Source organism: Marmota marmota, unplaced genomic scaffold, assembly GCF_001458135.2.
Source record: "Marmota marmota marmota unplaced genomic scaffold, marMar, whole genome shotgun sequence".
NCBI lineage: Eukaryota > Metazoa > Chordata > Mammalia > Rodentia > Sciuridae > Marmota > Marmota marmota.
Genome location: NW_025999842.1, coordinates 55,626,962 through 55,637,501, shown reverse-complemented (window position 1 = coordinate 55,637,501; position 10,540 = coordinate 55,626,962). Strand labels below are relative to the sequence as shown.

The 10,540-nt window shown below is 34.4% G+C and overlaps 1 long non-coding RNA gene across 1 annotated transcript in view; it reads right to left on the bottom strand.

The window, feature by feature from the left end:
* Positions 1 to 6,145: 6,145 nt before the first annotated feature.
* Positions 6,146 to 10,540, bottom strand: part of LOC125614993 — a 24,889-nt gene continuing 20,494 nt past the window's right edge. Inside the window, exons 2-3 of the long non-coding RNA XR_007345562.1 lie at positions 7,151 to 7,216; positions 6,146 to 6,499 (exon numbers count right to left, since the gene is read on the bottom strand). This is a non-coding gene — a long non-coding RNA (uncharacterized LOC125614993). The remainder of the gene's footprint in view (positions 6,500 to 7,150; positions 7,217 to 10,540) is intronic.

The following is a 10,540-nucleotide window of genomic DNA, read 5'->3' as shown; positions in this document are numbered from 1 at the left end:
AAGGAAAAAAAAAAAAAAAAAACACATACTCAAGAGTCAAGGGTGCATGGGGGCTCTCAATTTCTTGGATGGTACAGCCCCATTTAGGGTGGGTCTTTCCTACTTGTTTTGCTGACATACACCCCATTGTCTGGAAAAAAAAAAGTTCAATGACACACCTCAAAGTATGCTTTACCAATTTTCTAGGCATCTCTCAATTCGGTCAAGTTGACAACCAAGATTAACCATGACATAGAATAAATGTCATTGAAAAAGGTCACATCTTCAAACACTGTTACATGGTAAAGATGTAGGATCTATTGTGGGGTGGGAAATACAAGCAGAGATGTTGCTCAGAAACTTCCTGAGCCAACTCTTGGTCAGACTCCAAAAGCATGCAACATGAATTACCAGAGCTATCTCAACAACGTTTTCCAGAGGTTATATACAAATACTAAATCAAAGAATGAACGTGATCCTCATAATCTACTGATGCTTGGGCAATAGTTTTCTGTTGACTACAAGGTCTGCTTGAGGGAAATAGTGAAAGAGTTAAGTAATGTCAACCACAACCTGTTTCCTGGCCCCAAAATGAAGATCAGCTTCCCTTTATACCCTCAAGAACTATCCAGTTGCTGTTTGTGAAAAACGTCCCATTTCACTTCCAGGACAACAAGTGTGCAGTACTTAGTGTTTTTCTTGGAGAAGTGACCAAATGTGATGCTCACAGCAAGACTTCTCTCTCTTTCTCTCTTTTTCATTCTAGAGACTTCAGTGATCTGCCAGTGTAACCAGGTAGCAAAGACTTTACTGGAAGATGTAATAATATCAGATCAAAGAAGAAAGGTGACCTATGTAAAAATAAGATGAAAAGGAATGAATTTCATTTTGACTTTCAGAAATCAAGGAATAAAATATAAACTTAAGCCCATTAATGATGTTCAGTGACTTTCAAACCAATAGTGGGTATACAGGTCAAAAATTACTTCTATTCCTTTATGCTGATATCAAATCCTAATTTTACATTTTTATCCCTTTTTATAGGTTTCTCATTTCAATCTTCACCATTAAATTTTTTATTATGACTGCATCAGACAGAGAAAAGTGGGCATATTATTAAAGATCCTGTAAACAGGCTTTTCACTCAGGGGGTTAACGAGGTATAATTTGTTTGAGGAAGAAAGATTTTTGTTATTTTTTATGTTGTTGTTTGGTTTGTGTTAAAAATAATTCAGTGAAACTATTAAAACTATTTTAGTGATAAAAATAAATGCCCTCCCCAAGACACAATCTGGGAAGGAGATTTTTAAGACAATAAGATAATCAAGTTGAGAAAACTAAATCCATGTTTGCAGAACACTGAGAAAATAAGGAGCATATAATCCTCACAAATGTAAGAAGGGGCTCCAGAAAGAGAAGAGTACCAGCAACAAATGAAGCTGGCATCCAGTGGGGGAATGTGACCAGTGAGAAAGTCCCTGTGATGTGAGATGCTCAATGCATTCCATTACACTAGTGTCTGACAGTGATTTTGAAAATAGCTTCCGCTATATTGATTCAATAGCCTCACTAACCACAAGCCTTTATTAATATTTTTTCTACACCAAAAGATTCGTAACAGTGGTAAATTATCAACTGCTCTGTGTTATAATTACCATCTACTATCTTCAAGCTTTCAGAAAAGATGGTTCTATACCCTACATCTTGGAGTAGTGGTTGATAAAAATAATGGAAAAGGAAGATGGTGTGAGAAGGAGGCCTATATGGAGAGGGATCATCAAGTATGAGGGAGAGTCTGCAATGGTCAGAATATAGAAATTAGTAAGATTTCCCATGGAAATGTGATCCATCGTGTTGGTTATGAAAAGTAAGAAGCAGCCCCTGAGGGTTAGAATCATGGGGTTTTCTGAGTTATAGCTGGGCATCTCATCTAGGATTGCCAGGAGTGGAGGGGCACATCAACATCCTGAACCAATTAATACCCAAGATCTGAGCCAGAAGTGCATCCTCACCATGGTTACAAATGGTAGCTGAATAGGACACACAGCAGTCTTGGAACAATGGCAGCCACCCCGCTCCCAGTCAACCTTGGGATGTTGTTTTAGGAGTTGCTCTTGGGAACTTAATTCCATTCTTGCCGGTGATTTTATGTGCCATATTTCTTGTATAACCAGGTACAGTGGATTCTGCTGTTTCTATCTAGGAATCTTGACAAATGTATCATGCTAAACCTGAACTCTTTGCAAAAGATAAAACTCTGTTTGGTTGAAGCCTCTCATTAGGTCTCTGATGTAGGCAGTAGCCCTGGTCACTGGATTTCTTATAGGCAGATCTTATAGAAATTATTACAGATCCACAGATAAAATCTTTTGAACTCTGCATAAAAGAGAGAGAGAACCTTACCCGATGTGCTAATATTAGAACAAGTTCTGTCCCAGGCTTTTTTTCCTTCACCAAATTTGCCATATTTTATTTACAGAGTCCACCTTTAAAAAAATTATAAAATGACCTCTTTTAAAAGTTTTTTCTCCATATGCTACTTCCTACATTTTCTCATCCCTCTGCTTTTATTAGTTATAACCTTTCTAGAATTTCATGGTGTAAGATTTTCATATTTGATTCCCTAAGTATAATTCCCATGGTTTTTCATGATTATTTTAATGTTTAAAGAGACTCACTCCTGACTATGACTCCATTTATCTTGACTTTTAAATTCATATTTTGGTTGGCTAAAGTCTGCCTCTGGTAGTTTTTACAAGAATGTTTATGGAAACAATATTTCTTGATTTCTAATATGTTTGAAAATATTTTCCTTGGTTTTTATTATTGCACAGTGGTATAGCTGGACATAAAATATGATGATGTTCTTTTCTTTTAAAACTTTGTAGATTTTGTTCTACAGTTGCTAACATTGGATGTGGTTCTAGAGAAATATAAATCCAAACTCACTCTTTTTCTTCTTGAACATCAGATTCTCTTTTTTCCCCTCTGCCTAGAGACTCACAACAGTGTTCTAATATGGTTATAGCCAACAAGTTTCTCCCAAAAGGCTTGCGGTTGATCATTCTGTGCCAGTTTTTCTGGGGACATGATCTACTCTCAACTGTTAGACTATCTTCCATTATTACAAAAAAAAATTTCTTTAAAGGTATTGGTGGAAATTTTGTCTTTTTACATTAGGTTTATACCTGCTGATGCTTTATAGTTCTTCACATTTTCAAACTAATTCTTTGAAACTTGTTTTCTACTTAATTTTTTTTTCATTTTATCAAATGTCTGCTGTCTTCATTTTGTGTTTATGTTGTGTCTTTTCTTTTATTTGATTCCAAAATACACTTTGTTTCTTTAGTGATTTTACTTTTCTCTTTCATTTTTATTTTGGTGGCCATTGTAATCGGTTATAATTTTTTATGTTTATTTTTTGAGTCTGTAATACATAAATAATCTTCAAATTTTAAGCAACAAAGGGTGTAGACTTCTGAGCCCCAATTTTAGTCCATTCTCAATAGATAATGAATGACCTCTGTATCTTCCCACACATAACAAACAATAAAAATATTTCTTATTTTTCCTATTTATGCAAATGGTATTGTACCCTATATAACCTATTGTGATTTTTCATTTTGTGCTGTATTTTAATATATCTTGGAGATCATCCTATATTGACCTATAAATAGCTTCTCTTTTTCTCTCTCTTTCTTTCTTTGTTCTTACTTTTCCATTCATAGTTGTATGTGGCATTCTTTTGTATTGTAATTTATTCAGTCTCCTATAGACAGACACAAAAGTTGTTTTTATTCTTCTGTTATTATAAACAGTGTTGTACTGAATAACTTTGTAGGTATATTATTCACACATGTGCATATATATTTATTGACTAAATTCTTAGACCTAAAATGTATTTTGACTTGTAATTTGTATGAATATTGCCACGTTGATATCAGCAAAAACTGTTCTTGTAGCCTCATTAGTATATACAAATTTTCTTACACCCATGCTAACACTGTGGGTTTACAATTCTATGACAAAATCCCAACAAATTGAACCCACAAACACAGAACTGTAAACCATGACCATATAAAATTTGTCCCAAAATGCTAGATTGCTTTAGTGTAGAAAATGAATCAAAATAATATATCATAAAATCACAAGATTTAAAAGATAGCAATAGCCTCCAATAGGAATTTAATGCAATCCCTATTAAAATTTCAACCATACTTATTGTGAAAATGGATAAGCAGATCCTAAAATGTATATTAAAATGCAAGGGACTCAGAATAACCAAAACAATCTTGAAAAAATTTGAATAAAACTAGAAGATTAACAGTTCCTGATTTCAAGACCCATTACGAGACAACAGTAGAATTGGGAGTCCAGGAACAAACAAACCAACAGCCTTTACATGACTGTGAAATTGACTCTTGACAAAGGTGCTGAGATAATTCATAGACAAACGTACAGTCTTTTCAACAAGTGTTGCTATGAATAATGAATATTCATGTGCAAAAATAGTGCAACTGGGACTCTACGTCATGCCCTATACAGATGTGACTCAAAATGAAACAAAGTTCTAAAAGTGTATAAATGAAATTATACAAATATCAGAAGAGGATAGAATCATAAATCATTATGATCTTGGATGAGACAATGATTTTTTAGATAAAGCACCAAAATTATAAGCAATAGAAGAAAGCTGATACATTGAACTTTGTGAAAATTAAAACCTTTGTGATTCGAAGGTCACTATCAAAAATATGAAAAGACAACAACCAACAATAAAAATTAAAAAAAAAATGAAAAGACAACCCACAGAATGGGAGAAACTATTTGCAAATAATATATCTGATACTTAAATATTATCTATTATCTGAAAATGTATAAACAACACATACAGCCAACAATTTAAAAAACCCACAAATTTTAAAATGAGCAAAGGATTTGAATAGGCCCTTCTCCAGAAAAGACAAATACCCATGACCAATACCACATGAAAAGAGAAAAAGGAAAATCAAGACCATAATGAGATGCTGCCTTGGGGGGATGTAAAATGACATATGTACTTTGGAAAACAGGTTGGCAGTTCTCCGCCACAAAAAAAAATCAAATATAGAGTTACCATACGATCCGGAAATTCTGCTGCTAGATGTATATGAGAAAGAATCAAAAACACATCCATGCAAAAATTTGTATACCTAGCATCATTATTCATAATAGATAAACAGTAAAAACAACTCAAATGTCCACTCCCTGAAGAAAGAATTAACAAATGTGGTTTATATCTCTATGACAGAATATCATTTGAATTTATCATATCGTAAAAATTAAAAACTGATACAATACTACAACATGGATGGATTCTGAAAACATGCTAAGAGAAATAGTCCTGACATAAAGGACCACATATTATATGATTTAATTTTTATAAAATGTCAAGAACAGGCAAATCCCTAGGCAGAAAGTGGATGAATGACAGTAGGGAGGTAGGAGTGACAGCTGAGGGGTATGGGTTTCTTTTTGGTACCAAAAATATTCTAGAATTAGGTAGCAGTGATGGTAGCACAACTTCATGAATATACTAAAAACCATTGAATTATGAACATACTAAAAGGGGAATTCTATACCATATGAATTCTACTTCAAGGGGAAAAATATGTAAGGGTGTACTGTCTCTTAGGAGAATCCTGGTTCTGTGTTTTGGGCCTGGGTCTCCAGCAACAGCCTTCTGTAATTCCCTCTCTCTCATTTTCATCCACATTTTATTTACTTAGCTGTCGTCCATCATAAGATGTAGTTCATGCCATAATTTGGTGAGTCTAAAGATTTCATTTTTGCTTCCGAGTATGAGTTTTCAATTGATTTTTGAAGAAAAGTGGAAAATAATTTATGATTTTTACCTCTTGACTTCTAACAAATATCTGAACTTTAATCTAATAGTTTCAGACAGCTGTTCTTTTTTTTTTTTTTTTTTGGGGGGGGGGGTCTCACAACCCCTTCGTGCTCTTAAAATTTGCTGAGGACTCCAGAGAACATTTTGTATGTGTGTTATATGCTATGTTTAACATAGTAGAAATTAAAACTGAGAGTGTAAAAAACACTTAATTTATTAATTTATTTTAAAATAGCAATAAACACATTATCTGTTAGTATATTTTACTGAAATCACTGTTTTATTAATTAAAAACAAAAATACTGAGCAAATGGGATAGTTTTATACTTTCACAAATACCTTAAATGTTCTGTTTTCTTTCTGTTGTGCTATTAAACATCTTGTCAAATAATTGGAAAATTCCATTTGGTAAGAAAATGAATGAAAAGGATCAATAGCATGCTAGCATTATTACAAAAATAGTTTTGACATTGTAGAAGCGTTTAAATGATCTTGAAAATTGTCCATTTTGTTCTTCTTAAAGATAATACCACAGACTGAGCAATTTATGATGAGCAGAAATCTCCTCGCTCATAGTTCTGGAGGCTGGAAAGTTCAATATCATGATACCGACATCTAGCTGTGACCTCCTTGCTGCATCATCCCATGGAGGAAGGCAAGAGGAGAAGGAAGGAAGGAAGGAAGGAAGGAAGGAAGGAAGGAAGGAAGGAAGGAAGGAAGGAAGGAAGGAAGGAAAGGAGGGAGGGAGGGAGGAAGGAAGGAAGGAAGGAGAGAGAGAGAGAGAGAGAGAGAGAGAGAGACTCTTAAAATGGGGCTGAATTCACCTTTTTATAACAAACTCACTCCTGCCATGAAGAACCCACTCCCATGACAATGGCATTAGTAAATTAATGAGGATGGAATTCTGACAGCCCAACCAACTCTCAGAGATTCCCTTCTATTACTGTCACAAGGACAATCAAATTCCACCATAAATTTGGGAGAGAACATTCAAACCATAGCAAAGACCTCCAGGTGACTCTGAAAACTATTGCTCTAAGCTATATTTATTACACAATATACTTTTTCCCAAGCCTATAAATTCTCATTCTCAAAATTCAAAGAATCTACGCCTCTCCCTTCTGATTCCACATAGCATGTTTTCCCTCTCTCCTTGGGCAACACTTACAAGCAGGGAAATAGCTCCCAAGAGAGAAAGTCCCATTGTGTAATTAATCTTCTTAGCAGAAGACATTTTGTCACCCATGCAACCTCGATGTTAGAAACAACAGGAACCTAAGTTACCTGGAAGAATTTCCCAAGAGGAAGTGGCATCCTTACACATTGCCTGCCTTAGGTCCTCACCAGCACCTGAAATAATTCCAACCAAGACTGTTTAATATGCCTGCCTTGCACAGGCTTCACAAAATATTTGGAAACAAACAAACAAAAGAACTATAAGAAAAGATAATATCAACTGTCATTTGAACTGCAGGCTATACACAATTGTTAAGTATCTCATACTCCTCTGTTCTCTTTCTAGTGCACATGGATATGACCACTACTGCTGGAAATAGAGGAAAATTCTCCATCTTTTTCCTTGTCCTTTCTACCTAGAGAATTGCTTGATGCCCTCTGTCTGGTCTTCCACTCCAAACACTCTCTGCCTTCAAATCCAGCCTTGCTTTTGACTAATCTTTTTCTTCCTACATAGCATCTATTTCAAGTCAACTTTAATGTCTATACTTCTCTTGTTTTCTCAAATGCATCCTTGCCCCTAATATTTTGAATCTATTATACCACTGTTTGTTGACCTCCATTCTGGAGCCTCCACCCTGCCCAAATACAGAGAAGAAAAAATAAAACATCTCCAAAGGTATTTCCTCTTTGGGACTCATTTTCTCATTGCTCCTCTTTCCAGGTAAAACACATTTGATCTAAAATACTTCATACCTTGACATCTGTTCAGAAAGCTATGAGAGTGAAGACAGATAAGCATGGGCATCTGCCTGCTATTATGACTGCTATGAGGTTACAGGCTCATAGCTAGTGGTTCCTGCATCTCAGCACCTAGGACAACATTTTTTCACATGATAAGAACTCACTGGACATTTGTTAAATGACTAAGTGAATGAATCAAGGTTGCTCAGCACCAAAGTCAAGTCTGACTTTCAAATAAAATGGCATAAATTTCTGGATTTTTCTTTCTACCTTCCTCTACATTACTTCTAAATACTCTTCTCTCTTATTGTTACTAAAAACAAACTAATAAGATTAACATAGAATATAGATTTCTGTGGAGAAAAGAGAATATTTTTATAGAGTTTCATGGAAATAATACCTTCAACATAAAAAAAAAAATCTAACAGTGAGGATAGAATTAATTGCAAATGTCAAAGATAATTCTGTGAAGGGAAGTTATATCTTGTACTTCATTAATCATATACCCATACCACCTCTGGATAAAATTATCACAGCTTAATCTTAGGCCTAGGTAAATCTAACAAATTCCTTTTGATTCTATTTTTCTCTTAACTCTTTTGTGGGACACAGGTCAAAGCCGAAGAGGCACATTCTGATATTCTCTATGGCAGACCTGGTGAATATAAATAATTTATTTTTATAATTTACAGACATTTTTATCTTGTTGTGTGGCATTTTATGTGCTGTTAGTTAGCTTTCTGTAATGATGACAAAATACCTGAGAAAATTAATTTAAAAGGCGGAAATATTTATTTTGGTTCACAACTTCACAGGTTTTGGTCCATGTTCACTAATAACGATTAACATAGAATAGCTTAGATGTGTCACATTTGGGTCTGTGACAAATCAGTACATCATGGTGGGGAGCATGTGGTAGAAGAGGATAGTCACTTAATGGTGGCCAAGAAGTAAAAGAGAAAGAGAGGAAGGAACTGGGGACCCAGAAGCTGCTTCAAGGATATACTCCCAAAGACTTAATTTCCTTACACTAGGCACCACCTCCTAAAGTTTCTAGCACTTCCCAAAAATGAGCCTTTGGGGGACATTTAAGACACAAACCAAACAGGGACCATAAAGCTCAAAGTCTACCAGGATTGTCTTTTGGTAGACATTTTTACAATATGGAAATAAATCATGGCAACTTCAATTTACAGTAAGTACACACGGGCACACACATGTTTGATTTTGATAGCATTATATTTACATTTAGAAGAAATGAAACACAGCAGAAATAGGTCAAGAGAACACTGAGTCAGAGGTCTGACTTTCATCTTGGCTCTCTGTTACCACCTCTACAAACTTAGGCAATTTATTCAGTACACTGATTCGCAACTTCATTTGTAAAATGAGTGTGATAATAGTAATACACTCTTACAGTAATAGTGAGAGGTATGATGGAGAGAGAAAAGGAGAACATGCCATGTAAACTGTGGAGCACCTTGTGGATGTGAATTGCTATTATCTACCTCCAACCATTGGAATGGGGTGATGTTCAAATACACCGTAGAGTCTGCTGTTCATGTTTCAGGATGAAGAAGAATTGCATTAGAATTCTTGTTGTGCCATTCATTCAAAATCTCTGTTTTATTTACTATCTAAAGCATGAAGAAAATAATAATATTTAATCCATAAGTTTCTATGATGAATAAGTGAAATAATGCATTTAAAAGATAATGATTGGTACATAATAACCAATGGGAATTTTACTACTAGATTAGTTCTAAGCACCATACTTATATCACCACCAATTCTTTTCTCTTCATATTTTTTAAAGACAGGAAAAAGTGAGATGCCAATAAATCTATCTTGTTTAATTCTGCAATTGGGTTGGTCCCAAATCTGGTACTTTATTCTCTAAAAACCATCCAAATATTGTTCAATCAACTTTTACACATCAGAGCATCTGCCTGTGAGCACCTGGTGGTCCCCAAGTTTTATACCACTGACTGATAAAAAAGCCAAGGAATTATTGACAAGTTCCCTAAGTTTTATCTGTAGACTAAATAAAACTAGGATTAAATGGGATTTCACCATGTTTTAACATTTAACATGATTTAACATTAAAACATGAAAAGGCTGAGAAGCAATAACTTTCAGAAAATTTCCAAATGACTGGAACCATAACCAATTAATTTATGTCATCAAAATCCTAACACAGCTGTAGGCAGGGGGAATACTTAATCAGTATTGCTTGATGATGGTTTGATGGAACAAGGCAAGGTGAGAACAAAAATAGGAACATGAAAATTAGAGGTGATGAAATCTGACCTAGATGTCTTTTCTAGTAAATATTATGCTTCTCTAAAATTTTGAATTCTTGATTGAAACAGCCTCCACCTAAACTTCTCCAATTTAGAATTATGATTATGTGGTCAAGGTGCTGCTAATGGATCAGTGGACAGATGCTTAACCAGATACTAATTTTCCTGGTAGGAAATTATTACACATGAGGTCAGCAGCCAGTTTGAAGATGTCATAGATCATTGTAGATAGATGATTACTACAACTACAAAACATGTTTGTTTGAACAGTTGAAAATAAAAAGAAGAAAATCAAGAAAAGTGCTAGAATTTTTCTACAGGTCTCAGTAACTCATTTGACTAAATGATGCTTTATGTATTCATTTTTTCAAGTTAATTATATATAAATTTATATATATATGTGTGTGTGTGTGTGTGTGTGTGTATATATATATATATATATATATATATA